Here is a 27,907-nt window from a genome sequence, read left to right on the forward strand (position 1 = left end):
AGGACTTAAAAATTACTGTAGATATAAACGGATGTGGGCCATCAAAAAAAAAAAAAAAAATCTGCTATGCATAAAAACAAAATATCACAGACTCTTCGAAATTCGAAAATTATTTTGAAGACTACATTATTACACTAACGAATAGAATGTAATTTTTGGCTTGAATTTTTTTATTTTAGCTAGAAAATCCATATGCGTTTCGAAACCAAAAGAAAACATGCATTTATAGATCGCGTCAGTCGCGTCACTGTTGTATAAAAGAACTAAAAATTCACTTCTCGCAGTTTAAATAGAAAGCAATCTCTGTTTTAATATATTCTTGGCGGGCATGACATGATTTCTTCTGTGCCCGGATTTTTAAAAAAAAGTGTTTTCTTTTTAGATTAAATTTTTTTGTGGTATAAATATCAACCCAAAACGATCCACTCCCCCTCTTTTCTGCAAGTTTATATATATAAAGGTCACTGACCCCCCCCCACATGAAAGAGAAATCAAGTGCCCTCTACCCCCTGTCTTCTATATGTTTTTTTTTTTTTTTTTTTTTAATATTTTGAGTTTGCGCGAGTATTATTGTATTGTGTACCTACTGACTGGGACCCTATGAAAATAATCGCTCCAGGTAGCCGTCTGCTCTACGCTCACAGTAGAGTCAATATCTCCTCTATTTATTCCCAGCTCCTCACGAGGGCAAAACAGATGTTCAGTTTTTAATATAGAGCACCCCCCCCAATACATGTAAAATTTCATCCTTTCTCCTCTCCTTCAAGAAAGCGGACGTCTCGTGCAACAGGCATTAACTACCCCCTCCTTTCACACACAGTAAAGGAGAAGGCAATGCATGGGGATCCAGCTCCCCCAAACGAGCATTCTGGATATGAACAAAAATACCTGTACAGTCCTGTCATCACTACCTCGATAATGAGGGCGCCCTAGGGATTATTGCCACACCCATCCGAAAGGAGGAAATAATGCCCGGGATAATGACTTCCTGAGATAGGACAAATACAATACTTCGATCTCGGCCCAAAAGTCGAATAGTGCCTATTGACTTACCTCGCCACGATGGGAAACACAATATAGGCGTAAAGGTTAGTAATGTAGGCTATGTATTTTTAAATCCATTTATGCATAAGAGCCCAACTAGTTTACTGTATGCATTCAAATTTCTGAATATGTCGCCTAACAAGTTGGGCGCTATGTATATTAAATGGGTTAATATGAGAGAAGTCTAGCTCCCCATATCCCAAAAGACTTCTTTGTTAATAATAATAATAATAATAATAATAATAATAATAATGCTTCAGTCTAAGTGGATTTCTCCTTTGATAAACATCTCAATGTCTCTACGTTTTTTGTTTGTTTATGTGTGTGTACACACACACACACACACACACACACACACACACGGAAACGATTCTCTAGAGGATCTGGGCAAGTAAAATCTAAAACCACTTATAAACAAAACAAAGCCAAATAATAAAATAAATATCTTAAATATAGTAAAAAATATTTTTTTTAAAATGTCGAAATAAAATCAAACAAATTAACTTTTTTGTTTACTTCTATTAAAAAGTAAGAGGGTGGTAGCCTTTTAGTTTATATTTCATAAATCCTGGCATTATTTTATTTTTATTTTTTTAAGTATAAATTGGTAAAAAAGGGAAATTAAACCATTTTTCCTATTGTGTGTGTGTGTGTATTTTTCTTGTAATAAACCAATATAAATCCTTAAATTTAATCTAAGCAAAAATCGTAGCATATCATATTTTAGACCCCTGCCTGCCCTGAAGTGCAAGAGGGTATATGTTCATCCAGTCTGCTTCGTCGTATCACGACTTTCCAGTATGCCTAGAACGGGCGAGTTAACTTATGTGTGTGTGTGTGTGTGTGTGGTTTCATTTTTGCTGACATTTTTCTTTCTTCCTTTTTTTTTTTTTTTTTTTTTTTTTTACACATGACTAATTGAGAATTTATGCATTTGCAAGATTGCATCCTGGCGTTTTAATTTCTAGTTTTCAATTTGTAAATAAGTCAACTAAAACGTCGTCTTTGATAATTTACAGCCGCGGCACACGAACAAGATCCCCCCCCCCCCGCGCCTTCCAATAGAAATAACACCATTATATATATATATATATATATATATATATATATATATATATATATATATATATATATATACAGAAAAGTTTACCTGAGGACAGGTTTTTGATCTTCGTATAGGATTTTGTTTTAAATTGCATATCCCGAACAAAGACAAAGACACCACTGATATAACGTATATTTACTTAAACGGCCAAACTATTTGAATTCTGATCTGTTTCTTCTGTTCTTGGTCGCGGGATGGATAGTCCTTCTTGACCGAGGCAATTAAAAAAAAAAAAAAAAAAATGTTCGCAATCCAGGATGCTCCATTTTTTTTTAGTTTGGGGTGAAGTTTTATTTTTTATTTTTTTATTTGTACTTGTGTACATTTGTGATGTTTTTAAACTAACTCATTTCATGTGAAAACATCACGTACTTACGTGTCATATTAAAATTAGTATAAATCTACAAAAATATGATCCACTAGATGTGCCAGATGTATTTTCAACAACAAAAAAATCATCCACGATTAAGTTCTGACATTTTTTGTTTAAAAATTTCTATCACAAGAGAGATAAGTCAGTTTGTCATACTTAATTGGTCGCACAACTCTTCCATATGAAAATATAGAACATAATTCGATAAATTCTATTTTTACTTTTAATTATTTTTGCACTAGATCATTTTTCGCAATTTTTGGATTTTATATTAATTTTGACATGATGCGATGCGTGCGTATCTAATGTTTTCACCTGAAATGCGTTTGTTTAAGACGTCAGGAATTTACAGAAGCACCGATTTAACCTCGTCTGCGAGCAATTAAATCGGGACAGACTGTCTTTTTTTTTTTTTTTTTTTTTTTTGCTTAATTTAAATAGTTTCTTTTAAGAATCCAGAATATAGCATTTAATTGTATTCAACACACACGTGTCATTAGACACAAGATCGCTTTTTTAGGCGAGGAAAAAATAGCTCCTTAAAAATGGGGCACACTGGACAAAAATAAAATTCGCTTGATCTAGGACTTTTCCTGAACTGACAGAATGGAACAGATACTACATATTGATCCTAGCTTAGTAGTGCAATCAACATGCATGTGTCAGCTCCAACTCTATTAGATATAATCAAGTTAGATAAGTGTACACTACACATCCTTATATATTTGTACAGGATTCCTTCCTAAACTAATTAACCGATCATTATGAGTTTTGGAACACAACTGCTTAGCATAAGGGGTCGTATTGTGAGTTATATTTAGTTTGATACAAAGGCGGTAAAAAGAGCTGGGTGAAAGCCTTTTGTGAAAATTCAGATATTTCCAATTTTTCAAGTTTCAAGGTATCCAGATATTGATTAATGTTAAAATTAATGCTGGGACGATTTCAATATTTTTTGGAAATTCCGATACAATTTCCAATTCTGTTCTAAATTCGATTCTTTTTAAATTTGGAAATATAGGCTTTTGTTCAGCGAATTAATTTTTACTTGTCCTGGGACGGGTATTTAAGTTTATTATTTATAAGTACACATTGTTTATTTTTTGCTGTTCATTCTTATGGACGTTTTATATATGGCTATAAGAAAATTGCCGGCTAAAAGATTATCAGGTAGAAAACTGCCCATGGAGAAAATTGCTTGTCCTAACAATTTCTCTTTTTCATTCACTTAAATTTGCTTGACTTTTTTAAATAAGAAATTAGTTCAAGGTGTGAATTACGAGGTTCCTTCAATAAGTTTCCAGACTTTTTTTTTTCATATGGCCACTTTTATTGACAATACACCCATGAAACTCTAGTCCTCTTCGAAGTAATCTCTGGTTGCAATGTACTTGTTGTACCGTTCGAACAACTTCTGGAAGTCCTCTTGTGACGAGGGTGCCAATGACCCTCGTCACAGCCTCTTTCATCTCCTCAATTGTCTCATAACGGCAACCTCTAAGGTTTTCCTTGAGCTTAGAGAATAACATGAAGCAAGGTCTGAACTATAGGGAGGGCTAGGAACTGTCTTGATGCCCAGAGGATGAAGTTGTAGACTGGTGCATTCATGCAAATTTTCAACATCTTCAGTTCTTCGTGAATAATTGTGTGTACAGTTCCCACACTGACATCAAACTGTGCACTTATTGTCTCTATAGACACATGGTCCTTATCCATGAAATTCTTTATTTGGCCAATCAACTCTGGTGTTCTGACTTCTTTACTTTTCCCACACCTCTCACCATCCCTCACAGACTCCCTGCCTTCCTTGAATCTATTATGCCACTCAAAAACTTATGGTTAATTCAAGCAAGATGGTCCAAAAGCAGTCTGAAGCATTCCAGACGTTTCTGTGGCATTTGTTCCAAGTTTAAAACAGAATTTTATTGCATATCATTCTTCTAAATTATCCTCATGTCCAGATTGGATTTTTAAAAATCTCTTGCTGTAATAATCAGGCTTTAGTAGGGAGTATTCCAATTCCTGCTATAACTGTTGAACCTGAAATCATAAAAATTGGTCAGTCATCTCCATAAGATGTATAGCAATAACAAACTGAATTTTCAAGAGCGTACGACAATTTTAAATGCCTGTACAAAAAAGTCTGTAAATTTATTGAAGGCACCTTGTACCAACAGTGGCTTATAACAAGCGGATGCAGTAAGAACATTCTTGTCGACTAACTTCAACTTATTTGTCATGAAAATGAACAAAACAAACAAGGGACAAAAGCCTATTGTGTATGTGCTATCCAGAAGCAGGGATCGTGTTCGGCTTGACTGTACACCAAATTAAAGGATCAGGCTTATGGAATTTTGGAAATGTGTTGACGAACACAACCACTCTTCCACGAAGAGTAAAGTAGTTGCCAAGATTGCTTTTCAAGATCTAAAGCAAAAAAGACTGTCCGTTCGTTCTTTGATTGAAAATTGTCTTTTATGAATACGCATTTTCAGAGAGAAGGAAGGTTCAGCATATTAGTAGAATTGTTCAAGCCTGGAAGAAGTAGGCATTGGGCACGTGATCCGTTCTATCTGAAAGGACAGGATAATAGTTATTTCTTATTTCAGTCACATATATTATTTGGCGTGAAATTATTTTCAGCAGTACTCCCAAACAACTTATTTTTACTTTAGCCACATATATATATATATATATATATATATATAAAGTAATGGGACAATGCCAATATTTTTCCCAATTTTGTACTAAATTCCTAATTCTGATACAAGTACTGATTCAGATTCTTTATAAATCTCTAAATATTTAGAAATTGTTAAATGTTATTGCTTTTTCCTGATTATCTTAAAATATATGGTTAATGTGCAGATATTTTGACTGGCAGTTTAAAATCAATAAATATTCACGTTATCGTTACTACCATGCGTGGAAGATTCTACTTCAGACAAAATCAAATAAAAACAGACCATTAAAGAAATTGTTTTTGGCATCGGAAAATTGGTACACATTTTTCTGATACCCCCAAAAGTTCTGATTTTTTTTTTCCGATTCCTGATTATGATTAATCGTTCCAACATTAATATATAGCCATGTACTTAACAGCTGTCCTGTTTTTAAATCTCCGAAACAGTTACATGGTAAGCAGCTGAGAATCCTCGTTTTCTATTTACAAAATTTTATTTAAGGTTTTCTTTTTTTCATCCTTATATAGTTAAATTCTCTTTTATAATTGAAGACTTTTGCGAAATCGGCATATGCAAGTGCTAAGTCTATTTCTATTAAACAATTTTAGTTAAGGATTGTTTTTTTTTTTTTTTTTTTTTTTTTCATCCGTATATAATTGAATTCTGTTTTGTAATTCTAAACTTTTTAGAAGTTGTATTATGTTGGTTTTCAGTCTGCGATAGGTTAAATTTAGTTTTGCCCCCCCCCCCTCCGGGAATTCAAACTGCATTCTTTTATATTTTTTTTTTTTACATTTTTCTACTCCAAGCTTCTTCAAACTATATATATATATATATATATATATATATATATATATATATATATATATATATATATATGGATGACAATGCAGCTACATTTTAATTTTAAAGATTTTATTCATCTTAGTCTTCAGTTCTTTTTACATATTCAAATTTGCATATACTTTATAGAATTGTTTTGTTATGTAAAAACAATCATGAAATCCAAAAAACAAAACATACGATGTTGGTTCTTCTATCGCACTTTTTAACTTTATATGGTCATCCCTAATTTCCAAGTTAAAATTTATGATTTTCTGATGAGTATATATTCAGTATTGACATACTAATAATGATTGTTTCTATGTAATAAAACAGTTCTGTAAAATATACAGAAATTTGGATATGTGAAAAGAACCGAATGTTAAGATGAATAAAATATGAACAATTGTAATGCAGCTACATTGCCATCCATTTGTATCTGCTCTGTTGTTGTATTCAACACACATCAAGCTTTATAAATAAAAGGATTGGTATACATAAAGAGTAAAATACGATTGAAAAAGTGTATTTTCAATATAAACACACACACACACATATCATCCAGATAGAAAGTAATTTCTGATATGATTTAGCACAAGTCAAGTATTATGGTTTCTATGCATCCTGCTGTAATAGAATATTTTACGCTCTGTTTTCCCTACACAAACTTTATGTAGAATGAGCACCGACTGACAAAGGTCTTACTTCAGACATTGCAAAACTAAATCACGCTCTAAGTTGAAAACAAAAAGAACAGTTTTCTTGTAAAGCAAAAAAAAACAAAAAAACAACCAAACTAAACCCTCTGAATAAATATATGGAGATATAAAGAACCTAAAATATCAAAAATGCCTGAACCGAAATGGGTTGATGTGCCACAAAACAACCAAAGCAAACCTTGAATAAATGTATGAAAATATAAAGAATTCGATGCATAAACTCTTTCATTAATAATAACTGGATTTGGCATTAAATAACCTAAAAAGGGTTGATATGCCTTAGAACAACAATATTACAATTTTGAGGTGTGGAGACCCCCCCCCTCAAAAAAAACAAAAAAACACTGCAAACTTGATGTTGCAAGAATGCAAATACACAAAGATATGATAATGATGTTGAAATACATTAGCCGCAAGAGACTAACCAGTATTGATGCAGCAGACAATTTTGATGCACCTTTTTCTATCACGCGCTCAGAAAATGTGGTGAACAGTTCTCCTAAACAGGGTTGTATAATTACAGAACTTTCACTAAAGATATATATTTTTTTAAACTCTTCTTCGCCAGACTGGCATAGTGTCACTTGGATATAAGGGCCTACTATGTGGCACGATGCCTACATGGTTTTATGATGTAAAGAGTTAAGCAGTAAGACATCTGCTCGCATTACATTTAAATTTCTATGTTAATATGGTTAGGGAAGCAGGAAAGAGGGAGGGAATTTCAAAATCTAACAGTTTGATGGAAGAAACTATAAGAGCAGAAAGCTTTTCTGCATTTAGGGACCTCTCCAGTAAAGGGGTGGGATTTTTGCTTAGTTGGGGGTATTTACATCGAGGGGATACAAATACTACAATTTCATCAAAGCACATTCCATTAAAATACTTGTAAAGCTGCACAGAGATGTAACATGGCGTCAATGGGACAGGGTTAACAAACTTAAGATGCATCTGGATGTTATAAAATTCCTGCCATCTATGTGCAGAATTGTAAAGATATATGCTTCCAACAGGTTAGGTCTGCACACTTTTCTGCTCCTCCATTGCCATTGGACTGGTTATAATCAAGATTGTTTACTATTTTTGACTTTCAGTTTTCGCTTTGCAGACGGGATGATGGTGACAAGCAAGATATGGTCCCTTCTGATTAATGTGCACTTTTTATCTTGGGTAGCTTGAAAGTTCCCACTCTCTTTACTCATGTTAAGAATGGCTTTCTTGTCCGCTTGACTCGTCTAATTATCCAGCCAAATGGACAACAGGAACTGGGAGTCAAAACGAACGGACTATCTTGACTATAACCTTATGACATGTCAAGATGACCAGTAATTTCTTTGGCTGCAGCTTTTCTTTCTCATAGGTGGGTTGTCTCGAGTGTTTCATTTTAGTTCAAAGTTCTTAGAAATCAAGGCGCCCTTTTCCTGTCTAACACCTGATCTTTATATAAGATACATAGATATTTGAATATTATTTATAAGATACATCGATATTCGAATATTATTTATAGGATACATCGATATTCGAATATTATTTATAGGATACATGGATATTTGAACCTCATTTATAGGATACCTGGATATTTGAATCTCATTTATAGGATACCTGGATATTTGAATCTCATTTATAGGATACCTGGATATTGGAATCTCATTTATAGGATACCTGGATATTTGAATCTCATTTATAGGATACCTGGATATTTGAATCTCATTTATAGGATACCTGGATATTTGAATCTCATTTATAGGATACATGGATATTTGAATCTCATTTATAGGATACATAGATATTTGAATCTCATTTATAGGATACATGGATATTGGAATCTCATTTATAGGATACCTGGATATTTGAATCTCATTTATAGGATTCCTGGATATTTGAATCTCATTTATAGGATACCTGGATATTTGAATCTCATTTATAGGATACCTGGATATTTGAATCTCATTTATAGGATACCTGGATATTTGAATATTATTTATAGGATACATGGATATTGGAATCTCATTTATAGGATACATGGATATTTGAATCTCATTTATAGGATACCTGGATATTTGAATCTCATTTATAGGATACCTGGATATTTGAATCTCATTTATAGGATACCTGGATATTTGAATATTATTTATAGGATACATGGATATTGGAATCTCATTTATAGGATACCTGGATATTTGAATCTCATTTATAGGATACCTGGATATTTGAATCTCATTTATAGGATACCTGGATATTTGAATATTATTTATAGGATACCTGGATATTTGAATCTCATTTATAGGATACATGGATATTTGAATCTCATTTATAGGATACCTGGATATTTGAATCTCATTTATAGGATACCTGGATATTTGAATCTCATTTATAGGATACCTGGATATTTGAATCTCATTTATAGGATACCTGGATATTTGAATCTCATTTATAGGATACCTGGATATTTGAATCTCATTTATAGGATACCTGGATATTTGAATCTCATTTATAGGATACCTGGATATTTGAATCTCATTTATAGGATACCTGGATATTTGAATCTCATTTATAGGATACCTGGATATTTGAATCTCATTTATAGGATACCTGGATATTTGAATCTCATTTATAGGATACCTGGATATTTGAATCTCATTTATAGGATACCTGGATATTTGAATCTCATTTATAGGATACCTGGATATTTGAATCTCATTTATAGGATACCTGGATATTTGAATCTCATTTATAGGATACCTGGATATTTGAATCTCATTTATAGGATACCTGGATATTTGAATCTCATTTATAGGATACCTGGATATTTGAATCTCATTTATAGGATACCTGGATATTTGAATCTCATTTATAGGATACCTGGATATTTGAATCTCATTTATAGGATACCTGGATATTTGAATCTCATTTATAGGATACCTGGATATTTGAATCTCATTTATAGGATACCTGGATATTTGAATCTCATTTATAGGATACCTGGATATTTGAATCTCATTTATAGGATACCTGGATATTTGAATCTCATTTATAGGATACCTGGATATTGGAATCTCATTTATAGGATACCTGGATATTGGAATCTCATTTATAGGATACCTGGATATTTGAATCTCATTTATAGGATACCTGGATATTGGAATCTCATTTATAGGATACATGGATATTGGAATCTCATTTATAGGATACATGGATATTTGAATATTTCTCTAAAGTTCCCCTGTGCCTCTCACTGACTGAGTTAGTAAAGACGTTGGGAACATAATTTTCCTCTTCTCAGACCATTTAAATATGTTATAATAAATCCTTTTCTTTTTGGTCTCACTAGATTCTAAGACAAGAATTCATCTAGTCTGGTGGAATATCCAGCTTTGTGCTGTTACTTGAGGTAACAGCATTTGGAGAAAGTGCACCATTGTTCGTAAAAGCCAAGTGTATGTTATTTTGAATATTTAGTCAGGGGTTACTTTCAGGGAAAGTGTCCTTGTGCCAGGTTTTCCTGACAAACTCCTATACAGAGAGACCTTAGACGCTCGAGGTTAGTGTCTAGTAGGTGTTCAACATATGCAAACATGTATAACGGGTATAAACATGTTTGGGTAATGGTGAATAAAAGGAGAGCCTTACTGTCAAACACACCGCAAGTTGGCATTCGCGTCTCTAGATTCAGGTATGGAAACACAGAATCGATACGATTTCCAAATATATTTTATATTTATTTTTTCCACCCCATTATAATAAAAACATATAAAAATATGTAAACTTTTTTATCAATTTTATTTTTTAATCGCATATCTTATATATAAACATATTAACTGAATTAAACATAGTGTGAACTGTAAAAAATGACACATTCATAGTTTTTTCATGTTTTTGTAAATAAATATTTTTTTAAAGTATCTAAATAGTTTGACAAAATATATAACATGTTAACTTAAATAAACATAGTTATTTGAAAAGATATGAGATTAAAAACTGATAAAACGTTTGTATTTTATATATTTTATTAGAAGTGCGTGAAAAAGATCAACATAAAATATAATTGAAAATTGTATCGATTCTGTGCTTCCATACTTCAGTTGAGAGACGCGGGTGCCAACTTCCGGTGTGTTTGAAAGTTAAGGTCTCCCTTTATTCCCAATTTCAACAATTTGGAGTATTTGCATTTTAGTTCCATCTGTTTGCATTATCCATAAGCAACTAACATTTTTTTTTTTTTTTTTAAATCTTTCTTTTGTACTCGTTTTCCATTTCTCGTAATTCCTTAAACATGTCTAATATAACATTCCTTCCTTTCCTTTTTTTTTTTTTTCTTACATTCTATTTTGATTTTTTTTATTCTATCCTCCTTTTTTGCCTTATGTGCATTGCTATTTCAAATTCAGAATTATTTCCGGTTTTGGACTCTCCAACGCATGCACTCATACTACAATGCAATATTATACCTTTCTATCTTATTAGATGTTATACTCTTGGTATAAGGGATGACGAAAGTAGACACTTTATATATTGGTTCTTCTACAAACACATTTAACAGTGTAACTTGAAGTTATTGTATTCGAGACAATCACTCATTGCATTCGGGGGATCTTCTAGGTTCCATATTGTATAATAACACAGTTGGTCAGTGGAAGGTCAAACAAAGTAGCCGGTGTTGGTAAAACAGTGCTTAGGCGACCATAGCAATGTATCGCTGATAAATCTTTGCTTATTCGTCCAGCTGTGACTTGTAAATCTAATGTAGTATTCTCTGGTAGTTTTTAGGCATTCTTGCAGGCAAACGTGCCGTACAGTCATTTTATTAAATGCTTTTTTTTTTTTTTTCAGGATTGCTTGTAGAGGTGCTGTTACACTTTAGTTCAAGTTTTTTTTTTTTTTGTGAGTCTAAAAGATTAAGAACTGTGAGAACTGATTGAATGGCTGCTTAGAAATTTCCTTTGGTATTATCAGAGTAGATTTCTATGTAGCATTGAAGCTGTCTTGTGTGTGTGACATTGATGTCAAGTACAACTTTCATTTCATCAATTCTTGCTTTAAAATCAGATTCTGTGGAAGCCACATTACTGCCATAGTAAATGAATAAGATTATTGACTTGATGGTAGTCACATAGAGCATATTAACTGAGCTATCTAGGTTGTAGCTTATGAACTTGGTCTTTGCATTGACGTAAGGAGTTGAGCAGAAGAGTACCTTATAGGTAAGTCTCCTCTCTTGTTCACATTTGAATAGTTTTGTATTTGAAAATTATTAAAGATGTTTTATCATCACGCAGTAAAATCTCTGCATCTGCTGTGATATCAGCCATAAGGCCCAGATCATTGGCATAGTCAGCATCTGTGATGTTGGCATATCTATGACTTCAGGCCTTAGTCAAGGTCAACCTGAGATCTTTTATCTTTCCAACCAATTTTCGAAGAATGTAGTCCAAATAGATAATGAATATGAAAGGTGCGATTTTGCACAAGTCGGTGAACCTGTCATGTGATCATTTCAGCACGACCGTTTTTGTATAGCATCATGATTGCAGTGACTGTTTCTTGTAGTATTCCATATACAAGAATGATTTTGCGAATTAAATCAAAATTATAGTGATTCTGAGGTGAGTAGAAAAATCACAACCTTCAAGGTATGCCATGTCCATCACAATTATTCAACTCCCATTTCACACCCATCACGATACTACTGCAGCTTAGGGCTCCTTAGAGCTAAAATGTAAACATATTTAATCCAGTGCAAATCATGATTTAGGTCATGTTCTTCAAATATTACAGTGTTTTTTTGTAAATAAATAAATAAATATCCGAGAGAATGTGTAGGTATAGATAGTAATAAGTAAATAATTAATAAAGTTTCTTAACTGAAACGAAATATCGAATCAAAAGAAGCAAAATTTTTGTTCAGATTTTCTATAATGCCCATAATTTGTAATAAAATATTTCTCTTTAGAAATAGTTTTTCTTTATTACCTTATCTATACCTATGCACATATATTCACCTTCTCTCTCTCCATATATATTTTTTTTACTTTCTCTTTCTCTTCTCTTTCTTCTGTCTCTTCTATCCACTTTCTTCTCTATGCTCTTTTCTTACTCCTCTATCCACTTTTCTTTCTCCTCTTCTTTCCTCTCCCTCCTCCTCTCCCTTTTCTTCCCCCCTCTCCTCCCCTCGACTCTTCCTTTTCTTCACTCTCCCCTTCTTTCTCTCCTTCCCAATCTTTTCTCTGTCAAGTGTGTTCGTGTGTTTGACTTTCACCCAATTTTACTTTCGATTTGTCAGTGTACGTGTGCGCGCGTTTGCCTCATCTCTCTCTCTCTCTCTCTCTCTCTCTCTCTCTCTCTCTCTCTCTCTCTCTCTCTCTTCCAATAACAAAGTGCATGTGTACTCTATCCTGATTAGTGACACTTTGGAAATCCAAGGTGGAGTACACAGGTACTCTTTTCCACACTGGAACTTCCAATTTTAAATAAATCTGGCTTTGCTTTGTATGTGTACCGATTTGACTGGGCAACAATATTTCTCCGTTTACCAATATATCAACAAATTTCTTTTTATAGTAATTTTCTTAATTATTGTGTATAAAGACAATATTTACCTTCTACAAGCATTTTTATTAAAGTTAATTATCCGATGTTTTTAAAGATTTTGTTATGAATGTTGTAAACAAATAAACTTGGAAAGTTTACTAATATAATAACCTTTTTTTTTTTTTTTTTTTTTTACTATCAAGATTGTATAATATAATAACCTTTTTTTTTTTATTACTATCAAGATTGGCAAGGTTTGCACAAACTTGAAAATACCTTATTTCTATTATTACTTTGCAAAGTTTTGGAAATATGGGAAATGTCTTAGAAAAGGGCTTAAAATTCGTATTCTTTGTATTCAGTAAAAATTTTTGTTGGAATATTAAAAATAAAATCGAAATGCATTATTTCTGGTATTGTTGATACAAGAGTTACGTCTCTTTATCACAAAACTACCTGATGTTTTCCATATACTTTACAGATGTAACCGAAGTGAAATTCGAATTGAAATAAATTTTAAAAAAATATTTGTTTTTTGGTTCATTATATCATTCTTTATGTATATCAAATTTTGTTTTTAAACTTGAATTTTGTCTAGAGAAGGCCTTGAAAAAGGACATTGAAAATCTGTATGAACCCTAGTTGGAAGGTTTTAAGTTTGACGCTGACTCCTTCTTTTAAAATCTTTCAATACTCAAAGAATCTGAATCTTTGAAAATTAAAAAAATCAAATTCCAACTTTTAACGTTCTTCACTCCAACTCCTTCCAAAAGCTTTTTACCTTGACAATGATTACAAACGTAATTTAGAATTATGTCCAATAATTTTGGAGGTTAAACTCGATAGTGTTTATTATTTACTCAGTTTTTACATGAGTCATTATCAGTAACAAGTGATGGTGTGCTCTTGAATCTGAGTGACAACCAGTCTCACCAGATTTCCAGTACACTTCACTTTTGATAACCACTACAAAACACATCATCGCAACAACCATTTACCATTGGTGTCTCGCTGATAATACCTGTTGGTTTTCTATGGAATTTGAGTCCCGATACGCCTGCCTAGTATTTCATTACTCTCTATGCCTTTTCAAGTAGGGGTCTGGATGGTGTTATCCCTTCTTTTTGATCCTTAACAACCATATTTTGGTGGTACTATCATACTATGTGTGTGTGTATATATATATATATATATTAATAATTTTTTTAACTTTTTTTTTTTCATTTTTCTTAAACTTTTTCTTCTAGGGGGATGGGACATCCAACCAGATGTCTGACATTTACCCCTATTTTAGTGAGTCCAACCAAGAGATCTTTTCAGGATTCTAGCCGTCCCTTTCAGTGCAATCGTTTGTATTTCACTTGCACTTGGTTCACCGGGTATGCTTGCTATGTACTTTTTAAAGTTCTTTTTCATAAGCCCAGTTGCTCCTATGATGACTGGTATAATTGAAACGTCTCTTAATTTCCAATTTCGTTTTTTAGGGAATGGGTGAGTTTGTGATTTTTCTTAACTACATGTGGCTTGTTTCCATTTGCTTGTTTTCATAAAGTTCCTTGTTTTTAGCCCCCCCCCCTTTTTCTTGACTATTGTGATGTCTGGTCTTCTTGCTTGTGTTAGTTTGTTCATTTGCATTTCCAGGTGGCAGAAGATTTTGTATCTTTCATTTTTCAATATTGGTTTGTACTTTTGCCATTTAGCTATATGTCCAGGCTAAATTAATTTGCCTAGCTCCCAGTGGACTACATTGCGACCTCAGTCATATTTAAAAAAAAATTATTTTTATTTATTCAAATTTATTCTTTTGCAACATTCACTTATGTGCTTTACTATCTTGTTTGTCTACATTTACATTTTTCCTGGGTTTTGATAATATTGGCTTTTGGTTTGTTCTGATTGCATTGTTTTGTGCAGCTATCATTAGTGATTCCTTTTTTTTTTTTTTCAATTGTACTTTTTGTTGTCGTGCCCTTATGTTTTTGTGTCTCTTGTTTAGTCAACTGATTTTTGTAGTGTTCACTTTGCAGCTATAACCAGCCTTTCTGTATTTTGTTGTATGCATTTAAAAAATTTTTTTTATTACTTTTACATTATCCATGCAGCCTTCTATATTTATCAGTTTTCTACCGTCCTTTTTTTTTTTTTTAATTGGTCAGTATGATCCTGCAGGTGCATTGTCATTAGTTTCCTAGTTCTTTTGTCAAAGTGCCCAAGTTTTTGTTTTTTAATCCCCCGACAAAGTAGGGATTTGACCTAGTAATTCACTCTTTTTCGTCTATTCATTTGTTTGCACTTTTCTCAATTGACCCAGTAAATTACCGCCCCCATTAGCCTCCTCCCACTTTTCGCCAAAATATTTGAGTCAATTATTAACCAAGCTTTAGTCCATCACCTTACAGGTGCTAAACTTCTGACCGACCAACAATATGGATTTAGGCAAGCCTATTCCACGGCAGACGTCCTAACTGTAATCTCTGAGCGTATATACCATTCACTTGACAAAGCAGGGGAGGGTAGGGTAGTAGCTCTAGATATATCTAAGGCTTTTGACTGAGTATGGCATGAAGGTCTTTTCAGGAAAATCAGATCATACGGTATCACTGGAAGAATCTTTAACATAATTAAATCCTTCTTAGATAAGAGAAGAATCCAGGTTGTCATCGATGGTCGTACATCCAAACAATATGATATAAATGCGGGAGTGCCCCAGGGGTCTCTATTATTCCTAATATTCATAAATGACCTCCCTGACAAAATTGTCTGTAAGATGGGTATATATGCTGATGACACCACTCTCTATAACCGACACGACAGGAAAACAAATGAACACGTATCTAGAGAAATGGCAAAAACACTAGAGGATGACCTCCGATCTGTAGTAGAATGGGGACAAAAATAGATGGTCACATTCAATGCTGCTAAGACTAAACTTGTTTCCTTCAATAACTACAAGAAACCTTCTCTATCACCAATAGCAATAGCCAAAGACTCTTTATCTGAAAGTACATGTTTTAAACTCCTCGGTCTAATGTTCACAGGAAACATGAGTTGGAAAAATTACATTAAGTGCATTGCCAGAAATGCTGGGGAAAAAGTAGGTTCTCTCTACCGTGCTAGAAAGCTACTAATGCCTGAAAGTATCCTGTGCCTTTATAAGGCCACCATTCGCCCATGTATGGAGTATTGTTGTCATATTTGGGCTGGTGTATCTGCTACTAGTCTCTCACTCCTAGACAAGGTTCAAAAGAGAGTCGCCAGACTAATAGGTCCTAAACTGTCATCCAAGCTTCAGCTTCTGTTCCATCGACAAAATGTAGCATCCCTCTGCCTGTTCTACAAGTATTTTAATGGTGAATGCTCTGATGAACTGCAAGCACTTGTACCCCCTCTATGTAAGTACACCTGACAAGCAGCAAAATCCCACCCCTTCACAGTTGAGATCCCTAGATGTAAGATAGCCTTCTACTGCAGTAGTTTCTTCCTCAGAACCGCTGGACTTTTGAATTCCCTTCCGAGTTCCTGCTTCCCCAACTGTACTGACATGCAGAAGTTCAAGTATAATGTAAACCGACATCTTGCTGCCCAACTCCCCACATAGTACTACTGTAGCTTATGTCCCTGGTAGTTGCCCCCCTACAGCAAAGTGGCAATGTGCCTTGTTTGGGGTGAAATTGCAATAATAAAAAAAAAAAAACACACCTTAGATTTGTTTTGAAAATTTTGCACAAACAGTCACGGTGAAAGTAAATTTTTGCCTGAATGAATTTTCCAGGATAACTCTGGTTGCACCCCTAGGGGCTGTTATAGGGGTAAACTTGCCCTCAAATCATTCGTCTGTTTGTTCGAACTTTTCTCAATAACCACTCTTTTAATTTTTTCTTTAAATTTTGCACAAACATTAGTCATGGTGAAAATAAATTTTTCACTCATGGAGGGGGACCTGCATGCTCGGCTTGTTTTAATTAATGAGTCCCCACATATCAAAGTCAAACGCCATTCAAGGATAAAGGTTAATGAGATAGAAAGATTGGTAGTTGAATGATGAGGAATATTATGAGAAGATTAAAAATGATAAATAAAATGAAAAAAATTGCCATGGTATTTGTGCCTTTTGTTTCATCCAATGCCAGTAGGTGCAGGTGAAACGTGAACAGATTCCAATTGCCAGAGCTCTCTGTTGGCCATTGCAGCAACCAGCTCAGCTCCTGCCAGACCAGTTTCCTTTTCAATAATGGATGGTCACATTCAATGCTGCTAAGACTAATGGACGTCCAACTCTCCCTTTTGCATCTGGAGTTCAAAGTAGGAGCTTTCCTGCTTTGTGCCTTTTTTATTTTATTTCTATTATATAACTTGATTTCTAAGAGTTTTCTTATTCTTCTCCAGTATTCTCCTCCAATCTTTCATTTCTGTTGATTGGATGGTGTTCACTTCTAAAACTCAGATATTTATGTGAATATGCTGTGTGCTCACTCGCTGCACGACTATGATCATCTTACACATTGCCAACTATTGTTGCATCCGCTCAAAGCTGCAATGAATTGTTCTTATACCAAGCAAGACCGTAAGTCCAGGTTAAAAACAAATATGTTATTTTTTGGGGTTTACAAGAGGTACCCATCTGCTTGTATACACCGAGGATATACAGACTTGGAACACCAGGTTTTTGCCTCACCAGACCAAAGACCCATTACAGAATCCTTTGGTCAAGGGCCCGAAGAGGCACACTTATTCAGCAGCCTTGAAGCTCTCCTGAAAACCCAACTGCCTGTTTCAAGCGTTGAACTTCCACCTTCCTCCTCCTCCTCCTCCTCCTCTGGTGGCACCCCCAGTTCTGCTGCCCCCTTTCCATCTTCTGAAATTATTTCTCTTGTTTTACTAGTGGTCATTGTTTCACGATGCTGGAAACATCCATTTATGACAGCATCCAGATGGTCTCTATTCATAAGGATTTTATCTGAAGCCCATCTAGGAAAATTACTTTTCCTTCGCGGAGGCCGATCCCAGCATGACTTCACCATTAACTGAGGCACTTTTTCAAACAAATGGAACATCTCTTAGGTGGTCCGATTCTAGCCAGAGATATTTTCATCCTTCTTTTGGTCAAACACACATCACTGCGACATCTGGCATTCATATGCATCGGTAAAACATGCTGCGCATATTTCATATATAAACGTCATATTATATATAGATATCATGTTTACATTTGCTAAGAATTTTAATCACATCTCAGTTGGCAGTTCTGTGCCCTCTGCTTTCTTATTACGTCATCTTGCTATGCAAAACAAGTTTTCCTTTCTTTCTCCATGTGCCTAACATCAGGTGGAATTTCCATGAACTTTTTTCTGCGAGTCATCTGTAAAACATGTTGCCAAGGGACAACTTCCTTACCAACTACAACAGTCATCTTCAAATCCAATGTCAACAAGTAGTTATGAATCGTTCATATAAGTAATCGAACTTAATTCATCCTATTAATCATTTTTAATCCTCTTATAATATTCTTCATCTTTAGTCTCATTTTAACTCTAATCCTCAAATGGCTTTGGCTTCCATAAGTGCTGAAGTTTTTCACCATGATAGTGAAATTTACATAATGACACACACAAAAAAAAAATGTAAAAAAAACAAACAAACTAATATTGCAATTTCAGGTATTAGTTTTTATGAAAAAACAAAAAAAAAACTTGTACATATTTGCAGTGAGAACATTCGTTTGTGAGTTTTGCAAGCAATTATCTTTAGCGATTTGCAGAGGAAAGAGGAATATCTAAATTGGAGGCGGTATCCAATCATATTCAAACTAATTCTCTTTCTCATAATATTTCTCAGTACTAGGACTTATACTTAAAACTTTTGGGGGGATACACCAAGGATATACATCATAATCGCATCGACACAATGGTTCTCATTAGACCACTGAAGTTGAGCAATGTTGAGCCTGGTCAGTACCAGATGGGCGACCATTTGAGAATACCAGGCGCTGTATGTAGGAGGATATACATGCAACTGGTGACCTTTTGTGATTTTCATACTCTCATGAAACTTGGTCCTGGATATGACCTTAAACTATATCCGATGGTGAGGCCCCAGCTTGCGGGTTTTGGGGAGTGTGGAGCCACCCTTTAATTGCCACTGCTCCCAGGTCCACTCTGACCCGGAGTGGTAGTACCTGTTAGGGTCCCAACTATGGGTTAAATAGAAACCGACTTGCAAAAAGCAAATATATTCTATTAAAAAAATTGTTCTTCAAAAACACCGGATTCGGCATTAAATAACCTGGAAAGGGTTGATATGCTGTAAAACAACCAACCAACCCATGAAACTTCCTCTTTTGAAGGAAACTGGTTCAATGCCACTTCAGTACATTATGGTACACCAAAGAAGTTGACCCCGGACTTCACTAGACCTCTGTACTCCAGCAAGCTCTGCTGTAGCCTATATATGGAAAGTGATTACTTTAAACATTGATCAATCATTCTAAATTTCTGTATTGTATGTTGCTTGGAGTAATTTTCAAGGAAAACAAATGAAGCATTCATGGTTCCCCCGTGAATGCACAGTGAACGAAGCATAAATAAAATAGGCCATAAGTGCTCAGCATCCCCACCCTCCATTTAGCCCCAAAAGTTCCCAGGGGATGTCAATTCCTGGTGAAAATGAACAAACGGTGCAGTTTTAGGCCTTAACATATTTTGCCGTGGGACGAAAAATGATTTGAAATAAATCAAACGAATAATTTTCTATTTTTCTTCTGCTGATATTCTCATTTGGCTTTCAAGAAGAAAAGAAGACATTTGACATGCAGTGGAAGAAAGCATTCAATCATATCTCTATTTTTGATAATGTTTCTCAGTACTAGGACCTATGCTCGAGTCTTTGAGCGATACACTAAAGGAGTTGGTTTTGGGGTTCACTAGACATTTGCAGGTCACTGATTGGCTGTGACTTTTGCTGCTCCTGTTGTGTCGAGAGCTTTTGTTTTAAACCTGGTGTTGAAAATGTCGATGCGAATTGAAATTGTTCACCTGCCGCCGTGAAGCATGTAGCCACCTTATCAAAAGTGGGTTAATGGAATTAAGTGACCTGTCTCATCATGTGCACCTCTTGATGACAAAAACTTCTCTCTCCTCGGTAAAAAGTGGACGTGGTAGTCATCGGTCAACAGTGAGTGGTTAATCCTTTTCTGTTGTTGTCTGGCTGCTTCTAGACTGGCGACAGTTTTAAAATCCCCCTCCCCGCTTGATCCTCTGTCTACCTAAAAATAGTATAATTCATTTTTCATTATCGTGCAGCAATCCTCTTTATGGCCACAAAAGAATTCCTCTTTTCCCTCGAGTTTGTTAGCAGGTAGTGCTGTGAAATTCTTGTAACAAGTTACCGCATGTAAATTAAAAATTTTGTTGTTGACGAGTGTGAAATAAATTCTGATACGGGACAATCTAACAGAAAATAAAACAATTCTGAATTGGAAACACATCTACTAGCAAAACTCTTGCTAGTATATAACAGTTAGTTTGATTTTAATCGCCTGACGAGTACCTATTGAGGAATGCTGATGGGGCTGCTCAGGAACTTTTTAAAGGCCAGAGTGCACATCACCTAGTATGCTGATATTTCAAAATGCCACTTGACCTTGTGTCCTAGCTAAATGAATAAATGAATATACATTTCTAAAATAATAGTTGTTGGGCCACTAAATCTGCTATGTGGTGGTGGTGAGGGGGATACGAAAATTTCAGTTTCTACCAAATCAACCATGTGGTGAGGGGGTGCATATGGAGATTTCAATTTCTTCCAAATCCACCATATATAGGGAGAACATATAGAGATTTCAGTATCTATCAAACCTACTACTTCCAAAAACTTTTGCAAAGTATTTTAAACCTAGAAATGAATTTCTATTCAGTAGTTTTAATGCATTTAAATTTTCAAAGTTCACAAAGTAATTAATGTTTTTTCTTATTTGCAATCATAAGCAAAAGATATAAAATACCTGAATCATAAATAATAATAATAATAATAATAATAATAATAATAAATGTTATTGTATGAATAAGGTGTGTGTTGAAAGTAAACCATATAGCGTGTGTGTTCTTTTGTATGTCATACTTACATCCGGGTCGTTTAATTGTTATATTTTCTATTTCTTGTCATAAATAATTTTACCAAGAATTCTTCATAGGTTTTGGTTTCAGTTTCGACTATAGCTGAGGACACTTAAGTCATCTATTTTTTTTTATAAATAATTTTAAGAATTTTCCATAAGTTTTGGTTTTAGTTTCGATTATGGCTGAAGGAACTCGAGTTATATATATACACACACATTGTTTTCAGAAGTTTTTATTTCGGTTTTGATTCAAGCTGATGCACCCAAGTAATATGGATATATTTTTTTTTATTTTTGAGATCACAACTTTATGATATATAAAACTCGATAGAACATTAACTCTATAATCATATATACGAAATCTGTAAGAATTAAAATATATTTAAGCATATTTTATGACTGGGTTTTGCCGGGCATTCATGCTTGCTTAGATAAATACTTTTGCAGTTTTAACAAAAAAGCTACAATAATATCAGAGCGTCTCCATTTACACTGAACATCTACAGAATGTCAACATCAATATATTTCATATGAATTTCCACAGGTCCTGCTAGTACATAAATACTAGAACAAATGAAGTTATTAATTCATTTATTTTGCAAACATGATTCAGAATTGTTAAAAAAAACTTCGAGGAATTAAGACCAGTCAATGAAAGACACTTCTTTATGCAAACATTTCATGAACTGCTGATAAAGTGAGTGGAAAAAACTTACCCCTCCTTGTAAAAAACGTCCCAGTTGACGGTGAAAGACTGAATGTTTTTGGCCAATTTTTGAATATTATTTGTCCGAGACTGAACTTTCAAACGCTATTAATTTTGCCAGTGTTGGTCGCTTGTGTCGAACGTTTTAAGCGAGACATACATACACATAAACGGACGTTTGAAATTTATATAATTGCCCAGGTGTTTGTAGGTGTGTTGAGCCCCCCCCCCAAAAAAAAGTTGTAGTAGGCAAGCAGGCTTGAACTTGTGACGCAAAGGCAGAAAAAAATTGGAAGTGTGTGTAAGGGTGTTGGTTGAGCAAAATAAAAAAAAAATAAATAGAAATAAAAAAAAAAAAAAATTGCGAGTGCAAAAAAAAAAAAATAGGAAAGAAAGTAGGCAGGCTCGAAGCTGGACCGTGAAGGAGGAAAAGAAGGTGAATAAAAAAAAAACGTGACACGTTAACTTTTGCACCCATCGCCAAACCGGAAGTGACGTAGGTTTAAATTAAGGCTAGACAATAGAAAAGAGGCAATGACTTTCGAAAAGTCAATTTTTGGATATACCTATTTACTATGCATTCCCACGGGACAAAGTTAGACACCAGGGTCGTTTTTTAACGTGGAGAAAAGGTACAAAAATAAAAGTTGTCTCAGTCGTGAAGGATTTCTCCTCCACCGAAAGAGAACAAGAAATAGAAGTGCAGCATCTGAAGAACAGATGGTATTTATTTGCTCCCCCACCGAGCAAATTAGGCACAAGGCCAATTTTTAATGTGAGGAGTGAAGGGAGGGGGAAGGGAAAAAGGGGACCAGCTCCCGAGAGGTGGGAAATGGGAGCTGGTTAAAGGTCAGGCATGTGGGGTTGCCCCCACATCTGGTCTTTGCTAGTCATAGCTTGCAGTATCTGCCGGAACAGATACTACACTTTGATCTTGTCCCGAAGGCACAAGAATTCATCTGAGAATGAGCTTTAAAACTATATCAATTTTGTCAGTGTTGGTTGCTTGTGTAGAACGTTTTAGCGAGACCTACAAACATACATACACACATAAACAGACGTTTGAGATTTATATAATAGATTTCATGAATTGCTGATAAAGCAAGTGGATCATATTAGGATGGAATTCAAAGGTAATACATTTGATTTTTTAACTCCAAAATATAAAGATTGAACTACTATGAAGAAGGGAGTGGTACGATTTAAAATGAATGACTTTTTTTGTGCTCCAAAATCTATTTTTCTACATAGTTACCACCATTCTTAATGCGCTTTTACTAGAAATGGTGGTGGTGGTGGCGACTGTGCATATGCGCCTAGAGCGTGCTTTATCACTCACATCTGTCACAATTCTGAAATCGACAAACCCATCTCCTAACTGTGCTGACATCAGCTGCATTGGTTTCGTAAACGTTCACTAGACACCAGCGAATGTTGATCGGTTCAATTTCTTTTACATGGAAGAATTCAATGATGCATCTCTGCTTTTGACGCATGACAGGCGTTGCTTTCTTAGGGTTTCTCACCATCAATATCCACAACAGAGATGTGAAACTTTCAGATCATGAATGCATGCGTTCAATCGTCATGACAGTGCAATTTGCAATCCTCTCTGATTTATTTAAGCGCAATAAAAAAAAAAGGAGGCATTACTTTTGTAACACCCGTGTGTGTGTGTGTGTGTGTGTGTGTGTGTGTGTGTGTGTGTGTGTGTGTGTATCTTGAAATTGACCAAAAATCAAAATGTCCAGTCATCACCTGAGAAATCTTCTTGCAGTAGAAATATTGCCGCCGGACACCTATGTATTCCAGCAGGACTCAAGATGAAGACAACCCGAGCATGGCTGCTCAACAATGCTTTTCACCATCTCACTCAAGTGCCATTCCCCATGACTATTTCTTCTGAGGTAAATTACTCCTCCCCAAAATAGAAACAATGATCAGAGAGTGTCGAGGGAAATGTTTTAGGGTGGCTGACAAGGTCACCAGATTTTGACCTTTTTCTTTAGGAGTATCTAATGGAAAACATTTTCTGTCATCATCCTTGAACTCTTGAGGATCTGAATGAAAGAATCTGATAGGAAAAATGATGATATTCCACCTGAGATTAATTAGAAAATCATGGAGAATTACAGAAATTATTTCACTAATTTACAGCCAACAGTGGCCACCATTCTTAAAATAAAACTATTTTTACCATATTTTTCAGAAATATAATTTTATCCACTTTTTTTTTTAATAGTTATATTTTTATATTTTTTTATCTTCATTGCTATTTAACATGTTAGAGAATTTAAATCAACAGTAGGTTCTTTGAGAAGACAGGGGCACATTCAAAATGAATGTTTCTCTTTAGAGCATGATTGAACTATGATACTTGACTTTTACATTTTAAACTTTAATTCAAGGTATTATACATAAAAAATAAGTTTATAAAATTAACAGTAGGTTCTTCAGTACAATATAGACTAGTATTTAAGCCATTGCAGGGAGGCATGTGAAGCTTTCTTCGGGTGAACCATGGTGGGCCCCCAACTAGAGCAGGCAATCATTCGATTTGATTGAATAATGGTCGATTTCTCTGATTTCGATGATAATAAAAATATTGAAAACATGTAACATTTGTTGATCATCATTCAGTCCCGGACAATGTCGGGTCTCCTCTAAAAGTCTCCACCGTTAAAGCAGTGTCCAGTGTGAATAAGGATCATCTAATTCTAGTATGTAGGTGATTTAATATTTCACATAAAAGCTCTTATCAAAGTTGATGGATATTTGAATGAATAAAATTACGAAATTAGATATTAAATCTTATCCTCAAAAACGTTTTTAGTAAAAAGACGTATATCCGTTTAACTAAAGTCATCGTCAAAATTGCTTGAATCACTTGTACTTTTTGTCTAAAATCCATTATTCATTTTTTTTCATTTGTTGGAAGTGAAATGCCTATGAAATTACAGAAGCAGATGTCTTTTTTTTTTTTTTTTTTTTTTTTTTTAGAGGAGTAAAAAAAAAAAAAAAAACCTACAGAAATTTTTAAGCAGAGCAGATGGCCTGCATTATCCAGTGATAAGAAACTATGGTCGTATCCATTTGTACACAAGTGCTCACGGTGCCTAATATTTCCTAATAATTCCCGTTGAGGCACTGATTGGGTTCAAAACTGCGTAACTTCATCATTTCATAATGATTTAACTGTAACTTGTAATTGCGTGATTGAATTCACAGTTGAGTTGAATTTAATAAACGTTTACGTTTTTACTAATGCTAGCAGGGTCTGTGGAAATTACATGGTTAATTAAAGAAATTTAAAATTTATCTACGTATTAGATATCGTTTTGTTTTATTACTTTCTAATTAAATGCTAGTGTCTCTGTGCTATAAAAAAAATGACAACATGCTGTTTTCATTGCCTCCTAATACGGCTACGGCTTTTATAATAAAGACACTTAAGGAAAAAAAAACAAAACAAAAAAAAACAGTTTAGAAATGAGACTAATATTTCATGTTAGTTGCCTGGTGCTAGCAGATCAGGCTGTGTGTATATACCAGCTTCCTAACTTAAATGTACCAAACCTTGATGTTATTCCCTCCCTTTCCTTTTGCAAAACTTAATCATGTTCTGCAAAGTAAAAAAATAAAAGCATTTTTTCTCCTCAAAAAATTAAATAAGAAAAACTTGAACACCATGAATAAATATTTAAAAATATAAAAAGCATAAAAACTTTCATCAAAATAGCTAAACCCAAAAGGGTTAATATACTGTAAAAACAAAACAACCAAACCAAACACCATGAATAAATATTTGAAGATATAAACAACTTGAAGCATAAACTTTTTTCCAAAATTACTGGATCCGAGATTAAACAACTTAAAAAAAAACTATTTGATAGGCTATAAAACGAAAACTACCAACCAATCATGTTAACTGTTCTCAATAGTTGTTGGGATGTTGGATTTGGCATAGAGGTTCTAAGGATCGTGTTTCGGCAGCACAACTTTTCACTAAATCTGCCAGATTGTCGGTTTTTACCACCCGACATGGAGTGCAGAAAGGCTTGACTGTTGCATGCAAAGCCGAGGAAGGTTTGCTTTAGAACATATAAGGGAATAATACAAAATTGCTACTCTCACTTCGTTGATTTGCGATTCTGTCATGCACGGGTAGAGACAATCAGAGGACAACTGACCCTGATGCTGATTCCTCCTGGATTTTTACCCATGTGGTTTCATTCTTATTATTTACTCACTAGGAGTTCTCACACAGGTCATTATCAGTGATTATTATTAGTGTTCTATCGAACCTGAGTGACAAGTTTCCCCAGATTTCCAATACTCTCTACATCTTTCAATTATCATTGCAGATAATTTTGCTTGACTGCAACAGCCACTTACTATTATTATTATTATTATTATAAGGCTATGACAAGAAAATATTCTTTTTTTATTTTGACTATCGAGTATATATCTGTTAATATCTTATGTGTTTTTAGATAGTGATGTGGTTCTCGATTGATTAACTGTCGGATATATACTCGAGAGTCAAAACAATCATAAGAATATTCTCTTGCCATAGCCTTAATTATTGTTGTGCAACCATATTTTTTTTTTTTTTTATTTTTATTACATTTTCATCCCAAACAAGGCACATTGCCACTTTGGTGTAGGAGGCTATTATCAGGGGCAACAACTACTGGGATACTATGTAGGGATTTGGGCAGCAAGATGTCGGTTCATGTTGCACTTGAACTTCTGCACATCAGTACAGTTGGGAAATCAGGGACCTGGAATAGAATTCCAAAGTCTAGCGGTTATGGGGAAGAAACTACTGGAGTAGAAAGATCTTTTACATCTAGGGATCTCTACAGTGTGGGGGTGGGATTTAGCAGCCTATCGGGTTTGTCGAGGGTGTTCACGTCGTGGGGGCACAAGTGCTTGCAGTTCGTCAGAGCATTCGCCACTAAAATACTTGTAGAAAAGGCAGAGAGATGCAACGTTTCGTCGATGGGACAGAGGCTGAAGCTTAGATGCCAGTTCAGGGCCTATCAGATTTGCGACTCTCTTTTGAAACTTGTCAAGGAGCGAGAGACTAGTAGCAGATGCACCAGCCCAAATATGACAGCAATACTCCATACATGGGCGAATGGTGGCCTTATAGAGGTACAGGATACTTTCGGGTGTTAGTATTTTTCTAGCACGGTAGAGAGAGCCCACCTTACTTTCTGTATATACATACCTCCTTGTTGTCTTATTTCTTTTTTGACATTTTGAGATCCCCCTCCACATACACCTTCATTGAATTAGCATTCAAAAAAATGAATTTTTTTTTTACAAAAAAATTAAGAGAAAAGGTGGGAGTGGGAGCGTTAGTTAATAAATGAAAGAAAAAGAAGAGTAAAAAAAAAAACTCTTAGGCAACACTAGGTTGTAAATCTAGTGCAGTGGTTCTCAAACTTTTTTTACTCATGGACCCCTTTTCCCTTTTTATCTTGGTGGACTTCTTCATAACTATTAATCATAAGACAATCTATTTTTCACTCATAAATTTTGAGAGTTTTAATAATCAAAGAAATATTATATAATTAAGCTTTATTTTTAAATGAAAACTAATTTAATGCAAATAAAGTATTCTACAACAACTATAATAATGATAAGTTTTGTTATGTTTTGCCTGTGGACCCCCAGAAATATTCCATGGAACCCTAGGGTCCATGTGGACCCCGGTTAAGAGCCCCTGATCTAGTGTATAATATTAGCTGTACTTACCTGATGTTGTGTGGGAATATAAGAAAAAAAATGGCTGACTTGTTTTA

General features: G+C 34.5%; 1 protein-coding gene across 2 annotated transcripts in view; it reads left to right on the forward strand.

Moving 5' to 3' along the window:
• LOC145293275 (uncharacterized) overlaps positions 1-27,907 on the forward strand; it is a 341,197-nt gene that overhangs the window by 232,726 nt on the left and 80,564 nt on the right. The window lies entirely within an intron of this gene.

This window comes from Euprymna scolopes, chromosome 2, assembly GCF_053919585.1.
Source record: "Euprymna scolopes isolate OS-2025 chromosome 2, ASM5391958v1, whole genome shotgun sequence".
NCBI lineage: Eukaryota > Metazoa > Mollusca > Cephalopoda > Sepiida > Sepiolidae > Euprymna > Euprymna scolopes.